We start from the raw sequence: 14,545 nt of genomic DNA, 5'->3' as shown, positions 1-14,545 counted from the left end.
CGAGACATCCTTCTCCAAGGGATACAAGGTGCTCTAAGGACAGCTCATGTGCGGTACACAGGGGCAGGTGTTACTCTTATCTTTTTAACCTTTTCATTTGGGAAGTTTTCACAAAAATTCACAAAATTCTTTGCATGCACAAAAGTAGAGGGAAGAGTATCATGAACCTGTGTGGACTCATCATTCAGCTGTAAGCTTATCAACATTTTGCCAATCTTTTTTAACGACTTTCTTTTTTTTCCCCCAAACAAACAACTCTGTATTGCAGGTTTTTTTCTTTTCTTTTTTTCTGGCCGCTCCATGCAGCTTGCAGGATCTTAGTTCCCCGACCAGGGATCGAACCCGTGCCCCCCTGCAGTGGAAGCGCGGAGTCCTAACCACTGGACCGACCACCAGGGAATTCCCTGAAGTATAGTTGATTTACAATGTTGTGTTAGTTTCTGGTGTACAGGAAAGTGAGTCAGTTATACATATATATATATTCTCTTTCAGATTCTTTTCCATTATGGTTTATCGCAAGTTATTGAATATAGTTCCCTGTGCTGTACAGCAGGCCCTTGTTGTTTATCTATTTTATATACAGTAGTGTGTATCTGTTCATCCCAACCTCCTAATTTATCCCTTCCCCACCCTTTCCCCTTTGGTAACCATAAGTTTGTTTTCTATGTCTGTGAGTCTATTTCTGTTTTGTAAATAAGTTCACTTGTATCATTTTTTTAGATTCCACATATAAGTGATAGCATATGGTATTTGTCCTTCTTTTTCTGACTTACTTCACTTAGTATGATAATCTCTAGGTTCATCCACGTTGCTGCAAATGGCATTATTTCATTCTTTTTTATGGCTGAGTAGTATTCCATTATATATATATACACCACATCTTCTTTATTCATTCATCTGTCAATATTTTGCCAATCTTGTTTCATCTATTTCCCATCCTTTGTTCCCCTTACATAGTTTAAAGCAAATCCCAGACATCATGCTATTTCAATGCAGTAGGCTGCAAGTGTTAATAATTCCACTTTATGGGAAAATAGAAGCACTGAAAAGTATCACCCAGAATGATACACTGAGTCTGTGGGGGAAGGTAGGTACCAGAAGCCAACTTCCCTCCGTCCTAACTGTGCTCCTGCAAACTGACGCAGCCATCCCACACACAGATTGACTCGGTCATGTAGAGAGCGTGTCACCCACGACACAGTGTCAGCTGGGACACAGAGGTCTTCAACCAGATCCATCACACGGATAGATTTATCTCAGCCCACAACTATTTAAATAAATTAAGAGCTTACTTCCTGAAAGTAAAAATCAGAGTCCCTCTAAAGAATAACTAGGAAGCTAAATGCCCCGAATTACATTTACTCAGAAGAATGTTATTTAAATTCCAAACATATGGAGTCATACAGAATAAATGTGTGACCTTTTGTTTAACTGCAACCCTAAAAATACTTATTTTTGTTGTTGCACTGGCAGCTCCAACGTGCCTGCGAGGAGAATGACAGCAAACACCATCTCCCGCCAAGACATCTTGCGTGTCTGGGGTTTTCTGCTGAGCTTTGGATGCCCGGGCATCGAGGAAACATTGCCAGACGCGTCCCCCCCTCTGGCCTCCCCACAGGGGTGGGGCTTCCAGGGCAGCTCCCAGAGGCGAGATGGCCAGTTCAGGAATTTCCTTGGCGCCTCGAGGCACCCCCTGGGCAGCTGTTGTACAACAAGAATTTGGCATCTTTGTCTCCGGTTCCTGCTCCACCCCTCAGACCACACCTGAGTTTATGCTAATGAGGTGACTAACCGTGGCCCCTTGAGAGCTTCAGGTTGGGGGGCGCCCATCGTGCCAGAAAGACAAGGGTTTAGAGGGTGGGGACCTGGTGTCGAGTGACATCAGGCTGACCTCTGACCTCCAGGGAGGGGAGGGGGGGCTGGAAACTGGATTCAATCACAAGATCAGTGGTTCAATCATGCGTATGTAACAAACCCCTAGGAACTCCAGGCGCTGGAAACTCAGATGGGCGTCTGGATCAGCGACTCACGTGGCTGTGCTGATGGGCGGAGGGCGCACCCGAGGGCCCTCCCGGACCTCACCTGTAGTCATTGGGACCTGCTTTCCTGAGTTCCGTGAGTCATTCTGGCGACCGATGGAACTGGAGGGGGTGCTGGGAACCCCCAAATTTGTAGCCAGTTGGTCAGAAGCACGAGGGTCCTGGAACCCCCAAAGTGCAGCTGGTGTCGGGAGTGAGGACGGTCTTGTGGGGGGACCATGTCCTCAACCTGCAGGGTCTGCACTGACCCCGGAGTTGGTGTCAGAGTCGTACCACTCACCCCCAGCCCACTCACCTTGGGCCCAGGTACCTGGTCCAGATAAGTCCTGCGACCACCCCCAGGTCTCAACATAGCACCTCGGGGGCCTGGGGGCCACCCTCTAAGAGGAGGCAGTACCTCCAGCCCAACCGCAAGCCCGGGGATGGGTCAGGGATGGGCCAGCTGCCCTAACGTTTCCCCCTGTCGCTGCTTCGTGTATGTTTGAGAACAGACCAGTTGTATTAGATTTTGTTATCGAATAACACACATCGTTGAAAGCTCACACATAGAAGCAAACAAAAATGTAGATGCCGATAAATGAAAATATCCCCAGTGTCCGCATGGGCTCTTGCTGTGCCCTGGAAGAGGTGCCCTTTTCAGGGGAGAAGGAGGAAGCCCAGCCTGGTTCCCGCAGGGAAGGCGGGGATGCTGCACCCGCCCCCAGCCCTCCCCCTGTCCCCTCCTGCTCTGTGCCCTGAGGGACCATCGCACTGGCTGCCCCCAGGATCCTCCTCTGGCTCCCGGGTGGGCAGGCCGACGTGGGCACCTTCAGAAGGCAGAGGGTCGGTGGAAAGTGAGGGGTCATGCCTGGGTCACCATGGGTGCAGGGTCCTCGCCCGCTGTCACAGCCCCATGCATTCGCCTGCCTCCCCGGTTCTGGCACCGCCCCTCCCCTGCCCTCCCTCTGGGGGCTCTCAGCTCTCCATGATCCCATGGGAGGAACCAGCGGTGCCTCGTCCCTTGGCCCCAGCTCGCAGCCAGTGCCCGCAGGAAGTGTCCTCAGATGACTGGGACTGTGTCCCGCTGGGAACAGGGAGAGGGCAGCAGAAAGCAGCCTACGCCCTGTGGGAGCAGCCGCCATCCGCCCAGCACTGAGGGTCATGGTGGGGAAGCCCGGGTGGTTCTGGTCCGACCAGGTTGGGGTGAGAGGGGACAGGCCCGCAAAGGTCACTGAGGACAGAGGGCAGAGGGCAGGTACCCTAGGCTGGCAGACCCTCTGTTCGGCGGGGACGGGGAGGCACCTCCTCCATCGTGGGCCTGGGGTCTCCCCAGTGTCAGATGGGGGAGACCCGCCTCATGGGCCGACAGCAGCAAACGCTGGAGAGGCCGCGATACCTGCACCACAGTGTGTCAGGTTATCACAGGACCAGGAGATGTCGAAGGTGTTACCAGGGCAACACGGGCCCTCTCGCATCTCTCAGACGCTCCAGAGCAGAGTTTCTCAACGTCTGGTCCAGTCCCACCTGCCTCTCAGTCACTGAGCATTTGTCTAAAGTGCGGATTATTGGTGCTGAGCCCCAGGAAACCCTCCTGCCCCACACGACTTAGATAAGTCCGCGCTTCCTCACGACTCCCGCAGGACTCGCAGAAGATGCCCTTTTACACACAGGCCCTCCAATGTCCTGTTCTTTGTCTTGTGAAGGGTGAGCTGAGATTAGAATTGTCCCTGTGAAACCAGCTGGACACAGAGACAAACATTTCCGTTCAGCGCACTGAGCCGTCTCTCGACGGCCCTGCCTGTAAAGCCCGAGGCAGGCCCCCTCCGCTGAGACGCTCTGATCTTGGGCATCCCCTTACCTTAGCAGCCTGAATAAAATCAATCTCCACTCTCGTTTGTTTTGTCCCCGCAGCTCCCACCCTGGGCCCAGGAGTCACCGGCGCCCTTGGGCGATTCCTACGGGGTCAAGTTTGAGCAGCTCGGCCCTAGAGACAGCAGCCTCAGGGCATCTCGAGGGCTGCACGGTCCGACCTCAGACAGACACTGTGCACCGCCAGGTGAGGGGCACGCGGGCATCAGGCTGGGGGATCCGCTCTCCACATGCAGCTCTGTCCTCGGACTCGTGTTCACAGGCCTCTCCGATCTGCTCCAGGGGGCAAAAATCAGACTTCGTAAATAGAAACTGATTTAAGTAAATCAATGGTAAGCATTTTGGGGTCAAAACAGCCTCTTCACACGCCAGGGACCCAGACTTCTATCCTCACCAGGTCCTCCCCACGCAGGCTTTTATTGGTTTGTCATCCTCACCCCTGCTGACAACGAGTCATCGCCTCCCTGGGAGTATCCCAAGAACTGTGGTGCCTGCCAGGTGCTTTGGCACAGAATTCCTCTCTGAGTCAGAGCCCGAGGCCGTTAGCGCGGGGGAACAGCTGCGAGGGCCACACCTCCTCGAGTCATTTGAAAATTTTATGATGAATAAAAACGATCCATGACACAGACTTATGCATTATATATTAACCTAATACCTCTACAGTTACACCACCAACAGTCTTTTGTTGCACACATATTTTCCTAAGGACGCTCCAACTCCAGTAGTAAAACGTTGACTACCCAGTGACACTACATAAAATTTCCTCCTTCTGTGTTGTCAAATCCTTAATAACAATAACAAGTATAACATTCAGTGAAAGGAGGAGAGCGAGGTGGAAACCCCAGGAATGCTAAAAGTGTGGAAAAGAGAATCATGCGTTTTAGATTAAATAACCAAAAGACTGAGCAGAAATACAGGGGACATCCAAAGATGCTGAAAAATAAACCTTAAATATGGTTCAAGCACCACAAGCTCTTTAAGCTGTCCCCTGCGTGCAGGTGACCTTCGTTTGCAGCAGTACACCTGCTGATGCCATCACGATGCTTTAAAGGACCCGGTGGCACAGTGAGAAGGGGGAAGGTGGGAACTGAAAGCCACGGGCCAGAAAAGGACCTGCTTAACCATTACATTTCAAATGGATAAACAACAAGGTCCTGCTGTAGCACACAGGGAACTATATCCAATCTCCTGGGATAAACCATCATGGAAAAGAATATGAAAAAGGATGCGTATATAAGTGTAACTGAGTCACTTTGCTGTACAGCAGAAATTAACACAACATTGTAAATCAACTATACTTCAATAAAATACATTTTTTAAAAAAAGAAAGAAAAGGATCTGCTTGGAGGACCATGAGGCCCAGGCTGGAGCCCGTCCTGCCCACGAACCTCGCTGTGCAGTGTGCACATGTTAGCTCTATCCAGATCCATCTCCCTCCCTTCCGGTCGCCATCTCAGGTAGGACGTTCGGGTCCCCAGCACCCACGTGAGGTTTCAGCAATGCCTTTCCCCCTTTCTTTTTTTCATCAACTCTATCATTTAACAATTCTCTCTGACAGGGCTTCCCTGGTGGCGCAGTGGTTAAGAATCCGCCTGCCAATGCAGGGGACACGGGTTCAAGCCCTGATCCAGGAAGATCCCACGTGCCGAGGAGCAACTAAGCCCGTGTGCCACAACTACTGAGCCCGCGCCCCTAGAGCCCGTGCTCCGCAACAAGAGAAGCCACCACGATGAGAGGCCCGTGCACCGCGATGAAGAGTAGCTCCCGCTTGCCACAACTAGAGAAAGCCTGCACGCAGCAACAAAGACCCAGTGTAGACAAAAATAAATTAATTAAAAAAAAAGAAATCTCAGCTTTAAAAAAAAAAAAATCGCTCTGAAAACAGCATTTGGTGGCATGAAGCTTTGTCTATTTCCCTGCAATAAACCCACATTTTACTTTTGTGCCAGAGCATCTTTTCTTTTCTGATTTCTCCCTATTCCGGCAGCAGCGACTTGCCATATGTTCCGAGGGAGACGGTGTTTTCCTTTGGCTTCCCCCAGCTGGCTCGGAGCAGCGGATGATGTATTTTAAGCCCCATACTTTAAAAACCTTGGCAAGGCTTCTGATGAACTAAAAACATCAAGATATACTTGTAACCTGGGCTCTGATTAGTTTGGATTTTGTAAGGTTTTAACGCCAGTGCTTAAAAGAGAGAAAAAAGGACTAGGGGAGCCCAGGTGACAGGTCGGACTCCATCCCTCGAGGGCTGGTCCCACTCCGGGGCAGGGCTGGCATCCCAGGACAGAGCGTGGTGGTCCAGGAAGCCGCTCCGTGGCCCTCAGAGCCTGGAGGCAGCTCTTGCCAAGGGGATGCAGGTGGTCGGTCGGCCTCAACCACCTAAGAAAGCACAAAGAAGCTTCTCTCCAGGCTGCCCATGTTTGCCCCTTTAATGTGTTTGCCTGGTTGCCTGTTTTAGATGTTAGACTGGCACGGCCGTGCCTGGCCATATTCTGTCCCTGATTTGTTCCACCCATTACATCCCTGCTTAGCTGGGGGTTCAGCAGGCGGGGTCAACAGAAGAAATAGCTTCAGCCTTATTTGGTAAAAAGAGTTGCTTCTTTCTTTAAAAATTTTTTCCCAAAGATTTAAAATCTTATTTTTGAGTAAGTAATAAATTCACATACTTCAAAAATCCAAATGGATAAAAGGAACATACATGGAGAATTTGTGTTCCAACCCACGTCTCCATCTGTCACAAGCATAATTCTAACATGGACCTAATCATTCATGCTGCCCTAGTATCTATTTTGTGGAAGGTCCGCTCCTTGAGTGTGGGTAGACCTTGCTTAACCAGATCCCGAACAGCCCACTTTCTGGAACACCCATTTCCGTCTTCACCCTCCGCCCAGGTGAGGTACCCCACCACCCAGCCCCGCAGTGGCCGAGGGGCTGATTCAGTTTTACTGTTTCATTCCCAACATTACTTAGGTTAATACTTGATTTGTAAGCGTCGAACCCGGTATGAATGGAAGGTATTTTAATATGCGCTGGGCAGCAGGGGCTGCTCGGGGCACAGGGCACGGGTGGTTTGGAGGGCAGAGTCTGCACCCCTCACCTTCCCCTGGCACTTGCTGTGCCCTGATGTCTGGAGAAGCCTGTGGTGGGTGCCTGCCCTGTCCATCTCCCCTTTCACCAGCACCCTGTTCCCCACACAGAAGAAAGGCTGGCTTCTCACTCATCTGGGAGCCTGCTCGGATACGTCATCCCAGAGATGTTAAAAAAAAGAAATCTCTGGGGCACCCCGCAAAGAAACAACTCGCAATGTCGGAGGACGCCCCACTAATCAAGGCCCCAGGACCCCAAGTGGGGCTCCCATCTTCCCTGGGCTTGTATGTGTATTTCTGTTATGAACAAACTGTAGCATCAGACACAGACATTTTGGCCTGTGTCAGGATGTTGGGTGTTTGGGGTGGGGGCCGGGTCTTGAGAACAGTGGTCACGTGTAGCTGTGCCCCTTCCACCTCCGATTAGGGAAGAAGGACGAGGGTCCTCAGAGAGCAGAGCAGACTCAAAGTCAGACCCCCTCCCCTGGCTCGAGGGTACGACTCCCGGCTTCATCCAGGTGATAACCTTTGGCAGGTCGGAGATCCCACCTAGCCGTGTGTCCATCACGGAGCTGGGATACTCAGTATTTGCAGGATGCAGGGGCGCCTGCTGCCCGTTTCCCACGAGGAAGTGTGTGGTGAGTGCTCGCACTAACTGGGGTTCAGCTGCACAGTTTTCATGATTTCAGGGAGGCGGGGAGAAGTCCTCACTTCTGACAGATCAAGGTAACATCCTCAAGTAAAAGAAACAGATACTGGAGAAAATTGAATGTTTCATGTGTTCTCCAGACTTGGGAAAACAGTCACTGATTTTTGCCAAAAGATAATTGGTTACTATATACTATAAATCCATACTCTTTTTTTTTTTTTTTCTTTTTGACATGGGGCAATCTTGCCTGCTCTCACTCACTCCTGCCCGCACGTATGTGTTATATTTAAATGAGCTGAATGGGAAGTGCTGAGGCTTTTGTGTGAAGATGCACTTGGCCATCATCATGGCACGTGTGCAAGCTGGACGCTGACCCCAGCCCAGGGGCGGCTCTCCCGTGGCTAAGGAGACAAGCCTCAGGCCCCTCCCGGGAGTAGTGGTGGGGCCAGCCAAGGCTTCACACAGTCAGGTGGCGTCAGACTTGCAAAAGGAGGGTATTTGACCACAATCACTTAAGACCACAGTCTCTTGGGACTTCCCTGGAGGTCCAGTGGTTAGGGCTCTGCGCTCACACTGCAGGGGGCATGGGTTCGATCCCTGGTCAGGGAACTAAGATCCCATGTGCCAAAAAAACAAAACCAAACCACAGCCTCTTTCCACTCCAGGGTCCCCCATCACTTTCCCCTCCTGGCCGGCTTGGAGTGGCTGGCGGGGCACACTTTGTCTGGGTTTAGAGACATGTCTGTGGGTTCACACCGACTTCCCGTGTGGCCGAGCTACTGAGAGCTGTCTGCTGTGGGTACGGCCTCCGGGGACGCTCCTGCTTCCCACCGAGCCGACCCGCCAGGCACGCAGATGTGAAGGTGGTGACCAGAGGGGAGACTGCAGTATGAGCACCATGGACACGTGCTATGACCATGTCCCATGACCGTGAACATGTAGCATGCTTACAAACATGTGACGTGAACGTGAGCTGTGACCACGTCCTGAGAGGTTTGGCAGCAGCAGTAGGTGGGGAAGGAGGAGAAGCAAATTTTTGTCTTTTTTAATGTTTATTTATTTATTTTTGGCTGCATCGGGTCTTAGTTGCGGCACACATGATCTTTCCTTGTGGCGCACAGGCTTCTCTCCAGTTGTGGCCTGCGGGCTCCAGAGCACGTGGGCTCAGTAATTGCAGCGCACAGGTTAGTTGCCCCACAGGCATGTGGGATCCTAGTTCCCGGATCAGGGATTGAACCCGAGTCCCCTGCATTGGAAGGCAGAGCCTCAACCACTGGACCACCAGGGAAGTCCTGAGAAACAAATTTTGAAATGCAGGGAGCCAGAAACTAGTCATGGAAAATTCTTTAAATCATGAAATATGGTATCAGGATTTGGTTCCCCTCCATACCTAGATGAACAGAACTTCTCTCCGTGGGGAACGAACTCCATAATACAGTACATGCAATTAAACATAGGCCTTGCTTTCTCTTTTTTGATGGGAATCATGTGAATTTATATTTATCAGAATTCCTGTGCTTGAAGCAGTACTACAAACAGCAAGGATGTCTGTGTGCGGTCACATTTTTTATGTATCCAGACTATCAAAAACAAATTTTGATCAGCCCTGCAGGTGGACTGAATTATCTTTCTATTCTATCAAAATAGTACTATAAAAATGCTATGTGAAGAAGCAATCAAAAAGTATGCAACCAAAAATTATTTTTTTATTAACTGCTTGACACATAAAGAGGTATGTCAAGCCATTAATCAAAATATCATTTGATTTTTCTGGATTTTGTGAGGTTTATGGTATCTACCAAATTTTAAAATTTGTAAGCTATTTTTTCTCATTCTAAATAATATCACTTTCATACCTAATTTTGAATTCATAATTGTGCATTATTTTTATTTAAAAGAGCTCTCCATATTCTGTCAGATTCAGGCCCACAAGACCTGAATCAATCCTCAAGAGTGGTCTATACTTTCTCTTTTTTTTTTTTTTTTCTGTTAATTTTCATTGAACCTCTTCTAGCCTTAAGTAATAGTCATTCATGGATATAGGAACTAATTGAAAAAAATAGTTTCAATACAAATCACTAAGAAATACGTATCCAGTAAAAACTTACTTTATAAGTTTAGAAGTGTTTGTTAAAACTGGACTTTATAAGTAGGTTACTGAGATTTGTAAAAAAATGCTTTAAGAAAAATTAGTTTTTTATTAAGAATACTGGATTTTAAAAACTTTAATGTTTTAAAAAAATTTAAAAATTTGTTTAAATTAAAAAAAAATTTTTTAAAGTGTAATATTAATTTAAAAAGTCTCTTCTGTACAAGAATCTGTCAGACATAAAAGAACTCATCTGACACTTTCAAAATTAAAAAGCATTAAATTATTAAATTTTAACAGATGGAAAGAAATTGACGTAAAAAAGAAGGAATTCCTAAACGTCAGAAACACGTTTTTTTTTCAAGACACTCATTCCTAAAAATCCCACTGAATCGAGAAACAGCCCGTGCGAGCCCTGCAGAGCCGGGTGGCTGTTCTCCAAGTTTCTGCTCGAGGCCCTGGCTACCCTGCTCTGAAGGTCCGGCTGAGTCAGCCCCTCAGCCTTCCCCCGACCCCCCTGCCTCCTCCAGACCCCTTGGCTTGTCTGATTCGTCCTTAGTCGGGGTTCGTGACAGTTCCGTGGTCTTGCCACCCTGACCCCGTGCCCTGTCCTAGCTCCGTGCAGAGGGGCTGTGTGGTCAGCCCGGCCCGCCCCGCGCTCTCCAATCCCTGGGTCGGAAATGAGCTCATTCACCTCCGAGCAGCTGGATTTCACTGCCTAGTTTTTCTCCCGCCAAGGGCGCGGGGTGATACACTCTCTGGAGAAAGGAGTTAGAAGATGGTAGATGTGGGGACAGACAGAAATGCTATCACCGAAGGCTAGATGTCCAAACACATGGAAAAGAATGAGAAAAGGAAATGTATTTATTTATTTTTAAATAAATCTATTTATTTATCTGCGGCTCTGTTGGGTCTTCGTTGCTGCGTGCGGGCTTTTCTCTATTTGTGGTGAGCAGGGGCTACTCTTCGTTGCAGTGCGCGGGCTGCTCATTGCGGTGGCTTCTCTTGTTGTGGAGCACGGGCTCTAGGCGTGCGGGCTTCAGTAGTTGTGGTGCACGGGCTTAGTTGCTCCGTGGCATGTGGGATCTTCCCGAACCAGGGCTTGAACCCGTGTCCCCTGCATTGGCAGGCGGATTCTTAACCACTGTGCCACCAGGGAAGCCCTGTAAAAGTCTTTTTATTATGAAAGTTCCCAAGGACTTAATAAGTTGCAGAGAACAGAATCGTCAACTACCATGTGCCCATCACCCAGGCTCAGCAATTATCATTTTCCCATTCTTTTATCATCTCTGCAGCTCAGCCCTTCCCATACTTTTTGTCAGAATATTTCAAACAAATTACCAGTTAAAAAAAAAATAAAACCAGACAGTGAAATTCTTCTCCTACAGGACAGAGCCTGTTGTGGACTGAATGTTTGTGTCCCCCTCAAATTCATATGTTGAAGCCCTAACCCCCGATGTGATGGGAGGAATTAGGGCTAGAGAGGCCAGAAGGGTAGGGGGCCCAAGATGGGATTAGTGCCCTCACAAAAAGAGACACCAGAAATCTTGCTCTCTGCCTCTGCCATGTAAGGACACAGGGAGAAGGCAGACACGTGCAAGCCAGGAGGAGGGCTCTCACCAGACGTTGAATCAGCCGGCACCTTGATCTTAGACGTCCAGCCTCCAGAACTGTGAGACAGTAAATGGGTGTGGTTTAGCCACTGAACCTGCTGCATTTTGCCGTGGCAGGCGGAGCCCTGGCTGCGTGGTTCAGCGCCAGTACTTACCACATTAGCAATGCCAAAGGACTTACAGCTTCCCGAAAACACAACGCTCTTCCAGCGTCCAGGCCCGTGCATCACACCCCCCAGCCCCCGCGCCTCGGAGACCGACCTTCAGGGCTCCCTCCACCAGCTACACCTGCCCCGGTGGGTCCCTGGCCCCCTTCCAGCGTGCAGGTGAGACATCACACCCCACAGAGCCTTCTCTGATGAACGCCCACCCTCACCTCTTCTCCAGACAGCTGACTCATGTCGTGAGACTCGGCACGTGGCCTGCAATGTGCCTCACACGCCTCCTTTCTTTCTCAGGCTGTGAACTCGGGAGAGGCCAGCGGCCTTTACCATCTGTGAACCCAAGGCCCAGAGCCGAGCCCAGCGTGGAGTAGACATTTAGACTGATGTTGATTACAGGCCCGCAAGAGTGAAAACTACTCCAAAAGGGGCATCACTTTGGTGGTTAATATCTTACGTCTTAGTCTTTGTGTCAGATCCCTTCTAGAATGAAGGCCAGAGTTGGGCAGGGGAGAAGGCAGTAGAACTGGGGTGCTGAGCACACCACTTAGCTGGCCTTTCATTGAATCAAATGATCTGTGGCTGCCGCATAATACTGGGGTATTAATACTTAAAACTGCGGCCCTCAGACAAACCCTGCTCTCTGCCTCTTTCTGTAAGGCCCACAGCAAGAATGGTTTTCAACATCTTTAAAGGGTTGAAGAAAAAGAATGACTGAGCCGCACTGACTGTATGTGTCAAAGCCAAAAATATTTACTATCCGGCCCATTTCTGGAAAAGCGTGCCACCCCTGCTTTAACAGACTGAATCGGTGTGCATCGTTTCTATCTCATGCAGCCTCCCTGCAGGGTGTAGCACATCGTGGTGTCGGCGAACTCATTTTACAAACCTTTGCCTGCATCCTACACGCAAGGTACGGGGCCACGGTCACACAGCGCTGGGGGTGAGCGAGGGAGCCGCCGAGCACTGTCTTGGGTTGGGAGACAAGTAGGAGAATATAGAAACTATCAAAACACAAACCTCGGGCTTGGAAGCAGCACCAGAAAAGCCACACGATAACCTGCTGAGTTTCAGGTTAAGCAGCTGCCAGTAAGCATGAGAACCAGGGTCCACACAAGCAGGGCCTGGACTGAGGGTCTCTGTACAGCCTCCTGCAGTCCCAGGGTACGTGTTGTAACAGGTGTAAGAGAACCAGCATCTAGGAAGATGTCAGAGTTCAGGTGACGTGATGGGAAAAATATAAAAGGAGGCAGAATCATTACCTTATTGAACTCAAAAACATTATTAAGCCGGTTTAAAAATCTCACAGAAATGAGAGCAATACGTGTGTTCATGGATCACTTATGATTCATCAGCTCCGTTTCTGGAAATTCATCTTCAAGAAACAATACAAAATACAAAATGAGTTACATTCACAAAGATGTTTCCGGTAGCACTCTTTAAAGGAGAACATGGGAAATTACACAAATCCAAAAAGCTGCACTTGGCGGGTAACCACGGTGTTGCCCCCAGATGGAGGATCTGGGGGTCTAAATGCAGAGCCATGCCCGGTGCTGTTTATCGTGGCTGCGTGAAGCCTTTTCAGGCGGCGGGGCAGAGGACACCAAACTCCCAGAGAGACTGAAAGATGAGCCCAACAGCACTGGTTCCAAGGGAAAACTTCATGCAACTTAAAATATATTTGGACTGGTTTTTATGTAAAAAGAACTTCAACTCTCCGTGGTGTTAACAGCCCAGGGAGACACACTCCGTGGCAGCAGAGTCCACGGCCCCGCCCACGCCACCACAGAGCACAGGGCTTCTGGGGGCCAGTGTGAGAAGCAAGCTATCAAATGAAAAAAACCCCAGAAGGATGGAAAACCATACATACATTATATGGTTGTATCTAAACGAAACCACCACCACCAGGAAAACCTGTTCAGTGTTAATAATGGTTGGGTTAGCAGAGGGGATTTTAGGTAATCTTAGTATTTTCCATTTTCTTTCTTTTGGTAATGGGGTTTTAGTGCTATTATAATAAAAAATGTGATTAGAAGAATCTTGCAGAGTTGCTAAGCCTCTGGGGTGATAACAAAATCTGAGACATACGATCACAATATTACTTCTCAACACCATGTTTTCAGTCCTGGTATCCTTACTTGGACTCATTTTAAGAAACGCAGGATTACAGAAATGTGAGTCAGAAGTTATAATACACTGTACTGTTTGCTATAAATTGACTAGAGGCCAAGAACTAGAATTGAAATGAAATAAGGCCCACGAGTTTGGGCACATAAACATCAGGGAAGTGTGAGAACAGGCAAACCAGGAAACGTCCCCGGTGTGCAGATGGACATTCTGCTTCGGGGCGGGGGGGGGGGGACGCGAGGCCCTGACAGATGGGCGCAGTCTCTCATCCCAGCAACACGTCATCTGGATTTGTTACTACTCAGAGCGGACTGTTTATTCCGGCCTCACAGGGGCCTGGTGCAGGCACCGAGTGACACACGGGAACCTGCTCGCACGGCGCACGGCCCCAAGCCTGGGTAGGTTCCCGCGAGCGACGCAGTTCTTCGGCCAACCCAGAAACCCTCCGTGGCTAAACCAGCTCCGTCTGCCGGGCCACCTGGGAACCCAGCTGCTGTTGGACCCTATACAACCTTCACCTGTCTGTAATGCCACCGCTCGAAACTTCCCCGAGTTTACATCCCATGCCTGATTCAAGTGAGCAAAAGAATTCCGATCCTTTTCATAATAAAACGCCATAATTTAATCATTTCTTTGCAATGCAGCAGTTAGTTAAAATGTGTAAAACTCCTATTTCCAATTCATCAAGAACTAGGTCTACCAAATCAGAAGGCCCTGCTGCCCTTATCAACACCTTGCTGGTGAACCAGAAAACGCTAAACTGACCAGGGGCCCAGCACAGAGGGAAAGCACCTACAATTCTCTAATTGTGTGGATTTGTCCAGTGAGCCATACTTGATAATTAAGGAAAAATTCCCGGACTTCTCTGGTGGCACAGCGGTTAAGAATCTGCCTGCCAATGCAGGGGACATAGGTTCAAACCCTGGTCCAGGA

General features: G+C 49.3%; 1 long non-coding RNA gene across 1 annotated transcript; it reads left to right on the top strand.

The window, feature by feature from the left end:
- The first annotated feature begins 1,720 nt into the window (after positions 1 to 1,720).
- LOC132365020 (uncharacterized) lies at positions 1,721 to 5,765 on the top strand. Its single transcript, XR_009503031.1, has 5 exons — positions 1,721 to 1,783; positions 1,982 to 2,115; positions 3,930 to 4,074; positions 5,214 to 5,344; positions 5,446 to 5,765. It is a non-coding gene; the product is annotated as an uncharacterized LOC132365020 (long non-coding RNA).
- Positions 5,766 to 14,545: the final 8,780 nt, after the last annotated feature.

This window comes from Balaenoptera ricei, chromosome 4 (assembly GCF_028023285.1).
Source record: "Balaenoptera ricei isolate mBalRic1 chromosome 4, mBalRic1.hap2, whole genome shotgun sequence".
In the NCBI taxonomy this organism is placed as follows: domain Eukaryota; kingdom Metazoa; phylum Chordata; class Mammalia; order Artiodactyla; family Balaenopteridae; genus Balaenoptera; species Balaenoptera ricei.
The sequence above is the reverse complement of the archived record's forward strand: the minus strand, read 5'-3'. Positions and strand labels throughout refer to the sequence as shown.